This window comes from Schistocerca americana, chromosome 1 (assembly GCF_021461395.2).
Source record: "Schistocerca americana isolate TAMUIC-IGC-003095 chromosome 1, iqSchAmer2.1, whole genome shotgun sequence".
Classification (NCBI taxonomy): Eukaryota; Metazoa; Arthropoda; class Insecta; order Orthoptera; family Acrididae; genus Schistocerca; species Schistocerca americana.
The window spans coordinates 596,185,746-596,201,248 of NC_060119.1; the positions used below are offsets into that span (position 1 = coordinate 596,185,746).

Here is a 15,503-nt window from a genome sequence, read left to right on the forward strand (position 1 = left end):
ATTTTTCCAACTATCTTTTCTGCTGCTTTGTATATACCAGATTTAATTTGATCCCAGTTTTCATTTACTCCACCATTTGAAAATACTTTGCTCATGAAATTTTACTATGCAAGTTGAAATCACAGGCTATCAGTGACACTTGTGTTCTGAGATGTTTATATTTTCCCACCTCTGCGTTGCAAATGTTTTGAGTGAAATGCCCAGTCGATGTGCTGTTGTTTTCACGTAAATTCTACCAACATTTAGAGTTGTTTAGTTCTCTGGGTTTTGTAAAATCCCTGGATTCATGTCTCCTCGCTGTGCAGCCTATGAAAAGGATTGCGGAAGACTCCCAAATAAATTCCAAAATACAGTGCAGTTTTAATACCAATATATTTCCAGGACTCTGGTGTCCGAGCCTGGTGAACTGTACCGGTTACATCACATGTACCCAAAGTTGACATCAAACGACACAGAGTTCACAACAATCAACAAACGAGTGAACCTACAATACATTTGCTCGCAACCCTAGCCAAAAAACGAGTGCCCCAAGGCGCCTGTGTGACCTCTATTTATACTTTTGTTAACAATTACCTACAATAAAAATTACAATTTTATGTAAAATTACAATTAAAAGTTAAACTGAATATGAGCTACACACTGCTAAAAATTTACAATCTCAGTGCTGAACAAGATGAACCTATTTTCAACTTAGTTATGAGTTAATATAACATTTTCTGACCAATTATGTTACAGGTAACAATTACATTTCTAAATTTGTTTATAACAAATCAACTAGTGCCTGAATTTTAGTGCTAACATATATCGGAGATTCAATTAACATGCTTTATTTATATGTTCTATTTAATTTGCTGTAGTAATTTTGTACTGATAGTTTGCTGGTACCTCCTGACCATGTGCTCTATTTCTTTCGATTAGTTACAGTATTAATTTTACATTTACATTGTGTTTCTCACATAAGAACAATGTTAAATGCTTTTGGCACATTCAAAATGCACACAGTGGCTTTTACGCATATTGTTTCAGCAAAGCATCGTTTTCGGATTATATGTATACTGAAATAGTGGTTACTTTTGTATGTAATTTGGAAACAGGTCACTTTACAATTGGACAGTTAGGACTGGTGTTTATCTTTAATGCTCTCCGAGGGGTTCTGATAGGTAGTAATGAGATACAGTAATATTTCAGGTCTTATGCCCAAAACCTCCTGACCATGTGCTCTATTTCTTTCGATTAGTTACAGTATTAATTTTACATTTACATTGTGTTTCTCACATAAGAACAATGTTAAATGCTTTTGGCACATTCAAAATGCACACAGTGGCTTTTACGCATATTGTTTCAGCAAAGCATCGTTTTCGGATTATATGTATACTGAAATAGTGGTTACTTTTGTATGTAATTTGGAAACAGGTCACTTTACAATTGGACAGTTAGGACTGGTGTTTATCTTTAATGCTCTCCGAGGGGTTCTGATAGGTAGTAATGAGATACAGTAATATTTCAGGTCTTATGCCCAAAACTTTGATTAATTTTCAATTGTCTGAGGATATCTTTAATTACATGATCACACTCTGAATAGTGATTGGTTGTTTGTTCCTCTTCATCATAAAACACAATATTCAATGTAATTTCTTTATTATTAATCAGCCTCAAAATTGTTGTTTTCCTTTGGTAAACTGCAGGTTCTTTCTGTTTTGTGAAAAAAAATGAAGACTGAATTATACAGTATTACAATATTTAGTCTCTTGTGATACTTGAATAAAACCATTGATATTCTCTTTTACATGTTAAATCCATCATTACATCAGCTCAGAGTTACTCTTAAGAGTCATAATAGCTTCCAGCACAAAATAGTTTGCTTTTTATTTTCTTTCAATACTTCTTTGATTATAAAAACTTCAAAATGCAAATAATGGCATTAACTCCCCAGATATGGTTTTTCTTTTCAGTAAATAAGGCTTAATATTTTCTTTCTGTGTATGTTCACTGTTTTAACTGGAGTTATTGACATTACTCATAGATCACATATAAATAAACTTCATGTGTTCTCTGATGAGTTGCTAATGCGCACTGAGCAAATTTTAACTCAAAATATGTGACAATATTCTCCTTTCAGTTTTTCTAGTTCTTAATAATTGAAAAGAATACAAAGTTTTTTTGTGTGATTTGAGTACAATGAATGTAGAGATCTACAATACTGGAAAACCAGATTTTCTTGCAATTGCAGCAGTCATTTAAATTGCAATGGTGGCTGGCTCAGCATATATGCCTATTACTTTTAAAATACTGTCTCCAGAATGTTGTGTTGTTCGTGTGCATGATACAAAACAAAAATAAATACATGAATATTAAATATTAGTTACAGATTAAAAAATGTAACGCACAGAGTCAAATTAAATATGTGTTTATTATAACACTTTAATATATTTTGCATGTCATTGCGTCTCCATGTCTGTGATTGCTTAAGGGAGAAGAACAGCTGTGTTAAAGTCTCAACACTTTATAGGAAAGTTCCACTTGTCAAACCCTCATAGCACCCAGACCCTGCCAAGCTGATCTTTTTAATTTACCACACCCTCCAAAATTCCTTTCCCACAGCTCAAAATTCAGAACCCAAACAAACCTAAAACACTGTTGTTAATCTTTCCACCAAAAACCTCAGTCCTACAGAAGTTTCAGTCCTATCCAAAGGCCTCACTTGCAGCATAACACCAGAGATTAACCATGTTGGACTTGTAAAAGGCCTACTCTCCTCCCTGTGTTTCCTTCATCGGAAACTCTTCTTTGCCCTCAGTCCCTCCTACCAAGTCAACCTATCCCAATACTGAACATTGCCTCTCCCAATCATACTACTAACCAAATGTGACCCTCACCCTCTCCTAGCTTACCACCCCTACCACCCCTTGCTTATCTTCCAGGAATCCCTTACCTCCAACTTGGTCTCACCATTCTTTCCCAGGTCCCCACCTAAGAACACTAACCTTTCAGCAGAAGAAAACAGCCATACACAAACTTAAAACAGATTCTGATCTAATAAACCCCCTGTAGACAAAGCCTCTACCTCTGTCATGGTAAGTCACAGTGATTACCTGGCAGAAGACCTCTACCAAGTGTCTAATTCCTCCACCTACAAGCTCTGCCATAGTGAGTCCATCCCAGAAGTCCACGATAACCTTCAAACCCTATTGAAATCCATAGGACCCTCCCAGAACCATTTCCTGGAATCTATTTCCCTCCTGACCACAGCACCATCCCACACACCAACTTTCTGCACAAAGTCCACAAACCCAACAATCCTGGATGCCTCATTGTAGCTGGTTATTGTGCTTGGATTGAAAGAATTTCTGCTCTTATTACCGTTGTCCAAAACCAGGCCTCCCACCTCAAAGATACTAAACACTAACCACTTCCTTTACCTATTCTCCACCATTCCTCCTGAATCCCTTCTCATCATTGTTGAGACCACCTCCCTACACATGGAATTGATGGCATTTCCAGCAAAATACTAAAAGCTTGTTCTCAACAGATAAGGAAGATTCTCAGCCACCTGTGTAATAGCTCTCTGAAACAGGGCATTTTCCCCGATAGACTGAAATTTGCTATTGTTATACCTTTGCATAAAAAAGGGGATAGATCTGATGTCAACAATTACTGTCCAATCTCCCTTCTAACAGCTTTATCCAAAATTTTTGAGAGAGTAATGTATTCAAGAGTAGCTTCACATATCTGTAAAAATGAAGTACTAACAAAATGTCAGTTTGGTTTCCAGAAAGGTTTTTCAACAGAAAATGCCGTATATGCTTTCACCAATCAAATTTTGAATGATCTGAATAACCGCACACCACCCATTGGGATTTTTTGTGATCTCTCAAAGGCTTTTGATTGTGTAAATCATGAAATTCTGCTAGACAAGCTCAGGTATTGTGGCATGAGTGTGACAGTGCACAAATGGTTTAATTTGTACCTAACTGGAAGAGTGCAGAAAGTTGAAATAAGCAGTTCTCATAATATGCAAAGATCAGCACATTCCTCAAACTGAGGAACTGTCAAGAATGGGGTTCCACAAGGGTCAGTCTTGGGCCCTTTGTTGTTGTTAATATATATGTTAATGACTTGCCATTCTATATTCATGAAGAGGCAAAGTTAGTTCTCTTTGCTGTTGATACAAGTATAGTAATCACACCTGACAAACAAGAATTAACTGATGAAATTGTCAATAATGTCTTTCAGAAAATTACTAAGTGGTTACCGAGCGAGGTGGCGCAGTGCTTAGCACACTGGACTCGCGTTCGGGAGGACGACGGTTCAATCCCGTCTCCAGCCATCCTGATTTAGGTTTTCCGTGATTTCCCTAAATCGTTTCAGGCAAATGCCGGGATGGTTCCTTTGAAAGGTCACGGCCGATTTCCTTCCCAGTCCTTCCCTAACCCGAGCTTGCGCTCCGTCTCTAATGACCTCGTTGTCGACGGGACGTTAAACACTAACCACCACCACCACCACCACCTACTAAGTGGTTCCTTGTAAACGGACTCTCACTGCATTTTGATAAGACACAGTACATACAGTTGAGATTAAATTAGAAGAAACACATTGATGATCTGCTGAATCGTGAGAGTTCAGCTACTTATACAATAAGGGTCATTGCAAATTTTGGTGATAAACATCTTAGTAAATTAGCTTACTATGCCTAGTTTCACTCATTGCTCGCATATGGCATCATATTTTGGGGTAATTCATCACTGAGGAATACCGAGCGAGGTGGCGCAGTGGTTAGACACTGGGCTCGCATTCGGGAGGACGACGGTTCAATCCCGCGTCCGGCCATCCTGATTTAGGTTTTCCGTGATTTCCCTAAATCGCTCCAGGCAAATGCCGGGATGGTTCCTTTGTAAGGGCACGGCCGACTTCCTTCCGCGTCCTTCCCTAATTCGATGAGACCGATGACCTCGCTGTTTGGTCTCTTCCCCCAAAACAACCAACCAATCACTGAGGAATAAAGTATTTATTGCACAAAAGCGTGTAATCAGAATAATAGCTGGAGTCCACCCAAGATCATCCTGCAGACATTTATTTAAGGATCTAGGGATATTCACAGTAGCTTCTCAGTATATATACTCTCTTATGAAATTTGTTATTAACAACCAAACTCAATTCAAAAGTAATAGCAGTGTGCATAACTACAATACTAGGAGAAAGGATGATCTTCACTATTCAAGATTAAATCTAACTTTGGCACAGAAAGGGGTGAATTATACTGCCACTAAAGTCTTTGGTCACTTACCAAATAGTATCAAAAGTCTGACAGATAACCAACAAGTATTTAAGAAGAAATTAAAAGAATTTCTGAATGACAACTCCTCCTACTCCATAAAGGAATTTTTAGATATAAATTAAGAAAAAAGAGAAAAACCAAACAAAAAAATTATAAAAAAATTTAAAAAAATAAAATAAAAAAGTTGTTATGTTTACATAATTATGTTGTTAAATTAACTTAATTATGTCATGTATTGGAAAATTTGACTCGTTCCACATCATTACGAAATATCGTATTCATGATCCATGGAACTAGTATTAATCTAATCTAATGAACATCCCTCATGCCCATGGCCTTACTGCAATCGAACACTACCTCTTCCAATGTCCTTCAGATTCGGAACCTACTACCTCATTCCTTATGCTACTTACCAACTATATCCTGACACATAACTACTTTTCCTTTGAAGGGAAGTTATACAGAGAAATCCGCAGCACAGTCATGGGCACTCGCTTGGCACTTTCCTATGCTAACATATTTCTGGACCAACATCCCTCATTCCCATGGCCTTACTGCAATCGAACACTACCTCCTCCAATGTCCTTCAGATTCGAAACCTACTACCTCATTCCTTATACTACTTACCAACTATATCCTGACACACAACTACTCTTCCTTTGAAGGGAAGTTATACAGAGAAATCCGCAGCACAGTCATGGGAACCCGCTTGGCACTTTCCTATGCTAACATATTTCTGGACCATGTAGAGAAAACCTTTCTAGCCTCCCAAAACTCCCAGCCTTTGACAACTTTAACACTTCTCCCATCCACTTCACATGGTCCTCCTCAAACCACCATATCACCTTCTGGACATTAACTTCCACCTCTGTGGTGTCTCCATCCACACATCTGCACACATTAAACTCACTAACCATTAACAGTACCTGCATTTCAATAGATGCCATGGCTTCCACACCAAAACATCTTTCCCACGTAGCTTGGCCACTCATTTACAACATATCTCCAATGATGAGACTCCCTTGCCCATTATGCTGAAGGTCTCATGAAGGGTTTCACAGACTAACACTACTTTCCAAACCTAGTCAGCAACCAGATTTCCTGTGCCATATCCTCACACTCCATCAATCCTCCATTGTACCAATCCTCCCACCACCAACCCCACAAATCAGCTATCTGTCGGAAGGGCTTTGAAATGAGGAACATCGTACTCAAGATACTGTCCACCCCTCCTAAAGTGGTATTCTGTTTTCAACCCAACTATACAACATCCTACTATCCCTAAGCCATTCCCACCCCCAACCCCTTGCCACAAAGATCATATCCCTCTGGAAGACCCAGGTACCAGACAATTCACTCACCCAAACTTCCTGCTCCAGTCCTGTCACAGGCTTACCCTAACCCATCAAAGGCTCAGCTCCCTGTTAAAGCAGCCGTGTCATATACCTAATCTGGTGCAAACACTGCATAGCTTTTTGTGTCATTATGACTTCCAACTAGCTGTCCACCTTGATGAATGGCCAATGCAAAACTGTTACCAAGAACAAAGTTGACCACTCAGTGGAACAACATGCAGCTGAGCATAACATGCTCAATTTCAATGACTGCTTCAGAACCCAAGCCATCTGGATCCTCCCCTCCTCCATTAGCTTCTCTGAACTACGCACATGGAGTTATCCTTGCAACACGTCTTCACTCCCGTTACTGTCCTGGGCTTAATCTTTGAACACACTGTCACTACATCCTCCACCCAGCAATTTCCCATTCCTTCATCCCCTGTTCCAGTTCACATCTCCATGTCACCTTCAGCATGCACCACTTTCCACCATCTCTGACCCTGTGCATCACATATGTAGCTCATGCACCTGCCACCCCTCCCTCCCACTTTCCTAGCTAGCAAATTACTTTATCAAATTACACACTTCCTTCTGTAACAGAAAAGGGCCCAAGGTAGGGGAAGGAGGGAGGGTGGAAGTTAAAATGTTGAATCCTTTGTTGAGTAGTGTCTTAGTATCTGGCCTGCTTTTATTCTGGACCACTATAATTGATTTGTTAAAGGCATTGAAGGGATTTTTCAATGTTTACCTCCTTTACAAGCATAATGATTGAATGATCAAAGTCAACCATATCAGAGACAGGATTATAACGGACAATTTTATGATAGTTGTGACAAACAACTAAATGGTTTGATCTTACGGTATTATAAATAAAGGTGACAAATGAATTGTCGATAGGCACACAAACGAGATTGAAAACTTCACTAGGATGAAAACTGTTTCAAATTAGAGTACGTACACACACACACACACACACACACACACACACACACACACACACGCACATTATTCACTTTCTACGATAACCTTCCTTAGCATAATAATACATGTATGCAGTTGCAAGCAAATGGCAATAACCTGCAGGTCCCAGGAATAGAAATTAACTACGTAAAATTCTAATAAGTAACACAAGTAGTACTACCCCTCTTGCATGCAAAGATTTCATTTACAATTTTATTAACTACTGTTCTCTTATAATTTACTATGACTCATTCCAAGTCCCTGAAATGCTTTCATAGTAGGAGGTCCTGGATATGACGTATCCGTGAACGTCTTACACTTCTTCTATCATTTCGTGAGCATATAAATGAAATACCAGGGAAGATAATTTGCAACCACATAATACGCCCTTTTTTAATACATGCTTGTCTCATCTTTCTACTTCCTTTGCAAATTGAAAAGGGCTCTACTGCTACTGCTCTCCAGTACTCTCTGCTGCTGGGATTTGAACACATCTTTATATTTTTGATTTGATAAATTTCATCTGGATTTTATGTAAATATATTTCAGTAATGGAAATTCCAGGATGGGAAGAGGAAAATAAAAATGAAGAAAGGCAGTTACTCACCTCTACTTGATTGACACCTGTTACAGTGACTTGACTAGTTTTCAGGCTGCCACTCTTTTTTTGAGTGAAAGTACAACTGTCACACACACAATCACAAATACAACCAAGCTGGTTGATTTGGATCCTCTCTCGTCTGAACAGTGTAGGTGGGAACTGCCAAAATACCTTGCATTATTGCAATGCCCTTGACCTAAATCTCTAGTCATCCATATCTCACTCTCGTTTCCTTAACCTCCATAATTATTTTTGTAATAAGTTACTAGACTTTGACTAAAATATCCTGAAACATGAAGTCATTTCTTAGTTTCTGTGTAGCTATGAAGTCTAACCATGTATTTAACAATGGTTTCCTTTGACCATAAGTCTTAGAGAAGCTGTTTGGAATGCTCTGCGAGCACTTTTCACTCAACTGATGAACTTTCATCACTTTCAGTCTCTAATGAAGTACCATCACATTCTTCTTCACTTTCTGAACCAATAAATTGAATGTTAAACTCAGGACCACTGTAGCCATCCTTTTTTGAAAGCACTGCCTAAACAGCAATAGAGGAGAGAGTCTGAGAGAACGCGTTTTGTTGTCAAGTATCCAACGCTGCACACAGTAAAGATGGAGTCTAGTGGCAATTACCTCAACCAAAACGTGACTGCCAGGCAACAAGTGTAGGGCCATTTGCTCTCTAGTGGCCAAATACTTAACTATCAGTGCTGAAGTGGATATACGAAAGTTTTAGTTTTTCAAAGGTCTGTTCTTAAGTTACGCAAGTATACTCGTGATTTTAAGTGTCTATGAAATGATAAAAATAATTTAACTCAGGGTTTTATGTTAAGGGGTTAACTGAAAACGGAATTATTTTTATGGCATTTCTGTTGAATAAACAGATGTAGAAATGTATGAAATTAAATTTGAGAACACAGATTGTAGATAGTAGGTAGTTAGAAAATTATACTCGTCTTGCAATTCTTGTCACCGATAATGGTAGTTAGAAAATTAGTCTCATATTGCAATTCTTGTTGTCACAGATAATAGTTCAGCTCCTTGTCCTGTAAAAAGAGGGGGGGGAGGGATAGGAATCACCTCTAGATGGAAATTTCCACTTGAAGTGTTTCAACCATTAGTATTCGGTATCATTATGTTTCTGTCCATTCGTGCATAAAGGCCAGTTAACCCTCCTAGTACCTCAAGGGTCAAAATTACCCCAAAAGGACTATGGGAATATACGTATATATCTCCCTTGTTTACAAAACTGTTATTTTCAAAATATATCACTTTCGCCCTCCGAGACAGTTGTATCCCATGATGTTTCATTCATTTTTATATTTACAACACGTTAAAATTTTTACATGGTGTTTTGCACTGAGTACTCTTGAGTTCAGTATGATCCCATCTCATTTGTGTTCTGAAAGTAACATTTATGGAAATAGAAGGATGAATGTTATGGTGAACAGCTATTCTACAAAACATCTGCAATAGTAAAAATAATATTTCCTGCTTACTTTTGTACCAGTCATTAGTGTTTGTTTCATCAAATGTTGTTGTACTCTTTCCAGTACCACTGGGATCAATATAAGCACATTGTTTTGTCCAGTGTCAAAAGGGTAGGGGTCTTTTAAATTGTTGCCGGGTCAGATGTATGGCGAATGGCGGGGAAATGGTAGCAAGGGACAGGAAAGGACACCAGGTGCACTCAGTGTGTATACCTGGGGGCCTCTTTCAACATGTTGGAAGAGGCTGTTCCAGCATTCATTGAGGGAACAGTGTGCAACCAGCTGTAGACTGTGGCACATATTGGAACAAATGATGCCTGTCATACGTAAATCATTCCAGCAACTGGCAGAGAAAGTTGAGAAGACCAGCCTTGTGCATGGAGTTTCAATGAAGCTCGCAATTTTTAGCATTGTCTCCAGAACTAATTGTGGCTCTTTGGTTCTGAGTTGAGTGGAAGGACAGAACCAGAGTCTTCGAAGGTTCTGTGAGAAGCTAGACTACGAGTTCCTGGACTTGCTTCATAGGGTTGAGAACTGTAGGGTCACCCTAAAAGGGTCAATTGTGCACTACATGTCAGAGGCTGCTACTCAGGTAGCCGACTGTGTGTGGGGTGCACACAGGGGTTTTATAGATTCAGCGACTCTCCATCCAATCCATGTATCGATAGCTGTAGCAAACCCAGAATTGTCAGTGTAAGAAAGAAAGAAATGCCTTTCATATGTGGGAGTATTAAAATCCTAATGGTTAACAGCCGAAGCATTCACAACAAAGTGCCAGAGTTTGAAGTGCACTTGAAAAACAGTGAAGCTCACATAACACTATGTACAGGAAGCTGGTTGAAGCCTGAAATTGATAGCAGTGAGATTTTTGAGGAAAATTTAAATGTATAAGCTAGGCAAATGGGAATTGAAGGTGGTGTATTTGTCACAGTAGACAAGAATTTCAAATCCCCCCAATATAAAAATTGAAACTGCATGTGAAATTGTTTGGGCAAGACTCAGTATCAGTGATGTCTGTAAAATGACAGTTGGATCCTTCTGTCACCTGCCAGACTTGTTTCCTGGTGCATCTGAAAACTTTAGAGAATACCTCAGTTCACTTGCCTGTAAGTTCCCCAATCGTACTGAAATCATTCGCAGAGACTTTAACCATCTAACAATCATAGAGGAAATTAGAGTTTTGTTAGTGGTGTTCATTATAAGACATCCTGTGAAACATTACTAAATGCCTTCTCTGGAAACTACCTAGAACATATAATTATGAACCCCACTCTTTACGAAAATACTTTGACTCTAGTAGCAACAAACTGACCTAACCTCTTTGAGGATGCCCACATTGAAACGGGTAACAGTGATCATGGCACAGTTGTGAAAACAATGATTACCAAAGTACAAAGGACACCTGAAACAAGCAGAAAAATAAATATGTTCAGTAGGTTAATATCTCAGTAAGTAACTTGAAACCTTCAGCACAAGGCAGGAGCATGTAGAGGAACTATGACTCAAGGTTAAAAGAATAGTATTGCATGCACTGGATAGCTATGTATCCAGCAGAACAGGTCATAATGGGAGGGAACCTCCAACATATACAGATATCATAAAGAAACTTCTAAAGAAACAGAGATTACTGTATAATAGATGTAAAATAAAGTATTAGGCTGTATATAGAGAGATGCTGAATGAAACGTGCTTGACTGCCAAGAAAGCAATGCGTGGTGCCTTCAGTGAGTACCATAGAAGACTATTGCCAAATGATATTCCACAAAACCCAAAGAAATTCTGGTCGTACATAAAAGCTGTTAGTGCCTCCAAGTTACAATCCAGTTCTACATCTACATTTATACTCCGCAAGCCACCCAACGGTGTGTGGCGGAGGGCACTTTATGTGCCACTGTCATTACCTCCCTTTCCTGTTCCAGTCACGTATGGTTCGCGGAAAGAATGACTGTCTGAAAGCCTCCGTGCGCACTCTAATCTCTCTAATTTTACATTCGTGATGTCCTTGGGAGGTATAAGTAGGTGGAAGCAATGTATTCGATACCTCATCCAGAAACGCACCCTCTCGAAACCTGGCGAGCAAGCTACACCGCGATGCAGAGCGCCTATGTTGCAGAGTCTGCCACTTGAGTTTACTAAACATCTCCATAACGCTATCGCGGTTACCAAATAACCCTGTGACGAAACGCGCCGCCCTTCTTTGGATCTTCTCTATCTCCTCCGTCAACCCGATCTGGTACGGATCCCACACTGATCAGGAATACTCAAGTATAGGTCGAACGAGTGTTTTGTAAGCCACCTCCTTTGTTGATGGACTACATTTTCTAAGGACTCTCCCAATGAATCTCAACCTGGTACCCGCCTTACCAACAATTAATTTTATATGATCATTCCACTTCAAATTGTTCCGCACGCATACTCCCAGATATTTTACAGAAGTAACTGCTACCAGTGTTTGTTCCGCTATCATATAATCATACAATAAAGGATCCTTCTTTCTATGTATTCGCAATACATTACATTTGTCTATGTTAAGGGTCAGTTGCCACTCCCTGCACCAAGTGCCTATCCGCTGCAGATCTTCCTGCATTTCGCTACAATTTTCTAATGCTGCAACTTCTCTGTATACTACAGCATCATCCGCGAAAATCCGCATGGAACTTCCGACACTATCTACTTGGACATTTATGTATATTGTGAAAGGCAATGGTCGCATAACACTCCCCTGTGGCACACCAGAGGTTGCTTTAACATCTGTAGACGTCTCTCCATTGATAACAACATGCTGTGTTCTGTTTGCTAATAACTCTTCAATCCAGCCACACAGCTGGTCTGATATTCCATAGGCTCTTACTTTGTTTATCAGGCGACAGTGCGGAACTGCATCGAACGCCTTCCGGAAGTCAAGGAAAATAGCATCTACCTGGGAGCCTGTGTCTAATATTTTCTGGATCTCATTAACAAATAAAGTGAGTTGGGTCTCACATGATCGCTGTTTCCGGAATCCATGTTGATTCCTACAGAGTAGATTCTGGGTTTCCATAAACGACATGATACTTGAGCAAAAAACATGTTCTAAAATTCTACAACAGATCGACATCAGAGATATAGGTCTATAGTTTTCCGCATCAGCTCGACGACCCTTCTTGAAGACTGGGACTACCTGTGCTCTTTTCCAATCATTTGGAATCTTCCGTTCCTCTAGAGACTTTCGGTACACGGCTGTTAGAAGGGGGGCAAGTTCTTTCGCGTACTCTGTGTAGAATCGAATTGGTATCCCGTCAGGTCCAGTGGACTTTCCTCTGTTGAGTGATTCCAGTTCCTTTTCTATTCATTGGACACTTATTTCGATGTCAGCCATTTTTTTCGTTTGTGCGAGGATTTAGAGAAGGAACTGCAGTGCGCTCTTCCTCTGTGAAACAGCTTTGGAGAAAGGTGTTTAGTATTTCAGCTTTACGCGTGTCATTCTCTGTTTTAATGCCATCATCATCCCGGAGTGTCTGGATATGCTATTTCGAGCCACTTACTGATTTAACGTAAGACCAGAACTTCCTAGGATTTTCTGTCAAGTCGGTACATAGAATTTTACTTTCGAATTCACTGAACGCCTCACGCATAGCCCTCCTTACGCTAACTTTGACATCGTTTAGCTTCTGTTTGTCTGAGAGGTTTTGGCTGCGTTTAAACTTGGAGCGAAGCTCTCTTTGCTTTCGTAGTAGTTTCCTAACTTTGTTGTTGTGCCATGGTGGGTTTTTCCCGTCCCTCACAGTTTTACTCGGCACGTACCTGTCTAAAATGCATTTTACGATTGCCTTGAACTTTTTCCATAAACTCTCGACATTGTCAGTGTTGGAACAGAAATTTTCGTTTTGATCTGTTAGGTAGTCTGAAATCTGCCTTCTATTACTCTTGCTAAACAGATAAACCTTCCTCCCTTTTTTTATATTCCTATTAACTTCCATATTCAGGGATGCTGCAATGGCCTTATGATCACTGATTCCCTGTTCTGCACATACAGAGTCGAAAAGATCGGGTCTGTTTGTTATCAGTAGGTCCAGGATGTTATCTCCATGAGTCGGTTCTCTGTTTAATTGCTTGAAGTAATTTTCGGATAGTGCACTCAGTGTAATGTCACTCGATGCTCTGTCCCTACCACCCGCCCTAAACATCTGAGTGTCCCAGTCTATATCTGGTAAATTGAAATCTCCACCTAAGACTATAACATGCTGAGAAAATTTATGTGAAATGTATTCCAAATTTTCTCTCAGTTGTTCTGCCACTAATGCTGCTGAGTCGGGAGGTCGGTGAAAGGAGCCAATTATTAACCTAGCTCGGTTGTTGAGTGTAACCTCCACCCATAATAATTCACAGGAACTATCCACTTCTACTTCACTACAGGATGAACTACTACTGACAGCGACGAACACGCCACCACCGGTTGCATGCAATCTATCCTTTCTAAACACCGTCTGTGCCTTTGTAAAAATTTCGACAGAATTTATCTCTGACTTCAGCCTGCTTTCTGTACCTATAACGATTTCAGCTTCAGTGCTTTCTACCAGCGCTTGAAGTTCCGGTACTTTAACAATGCAGCTTCGACAGTTTACAATTACAATACCAATTGCTGCTTGGTCCCCGCATGTCCTGACTTTGCCCCGCTCCCTTCCTAGTGAATGAGACGAACTGAAATTACGAAAAGCAAAGCAACAGTTGAAATGCTTAACTCCATTTTCAAATGTTCCTTTACAAAGGAAAATCCAAGAGTACTCCCCAGTTAAATCCTCGTATCATTGAAAAGATGAATGAAATAAGTATTACTGACATTGGTGTTGGGAAACAGGTGAAATCGGTAAAATTGAACAAAGATCCAGGGCCTGATGGAATCCCTGTCAGATTCCATACTGAATTTGCAGCTCAGTTAGCTGCTCTTCTAACTATAATCTGTTGTAGATCCCTCAAACAAAAATCCATGGCCATTTCTTGGAGAAAAGCACAGGTCATACCCTTCTACAAGAGGTGATCCACAAAACTACTGTCTAATATCCTCGACATCAGTTTGTTGTACAATCTTGGAACACCTTCTGAGGTTAAACATAATGAGGCATCTTGAAGAGTATGACCACCTCAATGCCAACCAGCATGAATTCCAAAACCATTGATCATATGAAACCCAACTTGCACTTTTTTCACTAGACTGACTAAAAGCTTTGGATCAAGACAGTCTGGTAGATGCAGTATGTCTTGATTTCCAAAAAGCATTTGACTCAGTGCCACACTTACGCTTACTATCAAAAGTACAATTATGTGGGGTATCAAGTGAAATTTGTGACTGGATTGAGGACTTTGGCAGTGTGTTAGGCGTAAACTGTTCTGAGAAAGTCTATAAACAAAGTTTCGAAGAATCAGCTTTAGATGATGACTCTAGGAATATACTAGATCCTCCACATATCACTCACATAGGAATCGTAGTACAAGATTAGAATAATTACAGCATTGACCAGAGGCATTCAAACATATAATTCTTCCCGTGCTCCATACATGAATGGAATGGGAATAAACCTTAATAACTGATACAGTAGGGTGTACACTCTATCATGCACTTCATGGTGGTCTGCAGAGTATAGATGTGGATGTAGATAAAAAGTCATCTCTCTTGTTTTGAAAGCTATATATTTTTCTCAAAGTATATGGCTCCCCTCTCTGAGTCGGTTGTATTCAATGACATTCAATTTTATGTTACAACACATTAAAATTGATTCTTCTTCTTCTTCTTCTTCTTCTTCTTTTCCTCTGAGTACTGCTGGAATCAATATGAACCCAATATAAATTTGTTTTTGTTTCT

General features: G+C 39.5%; 1 protein-coding gene across 3 annotated transcripts in view; it reads left to right on the forward strand.

Moving 5' to 3' along the window:
• Nucleotides 1-15,503, forward strand: part of LOC124606851 (helicase domino) — a 402,945-nt gene that overhangs the window by 246,045 nt on the left and 141,397 nt on the right. The gene's annotated exons all lie outside the window — the stretch shown is intronic.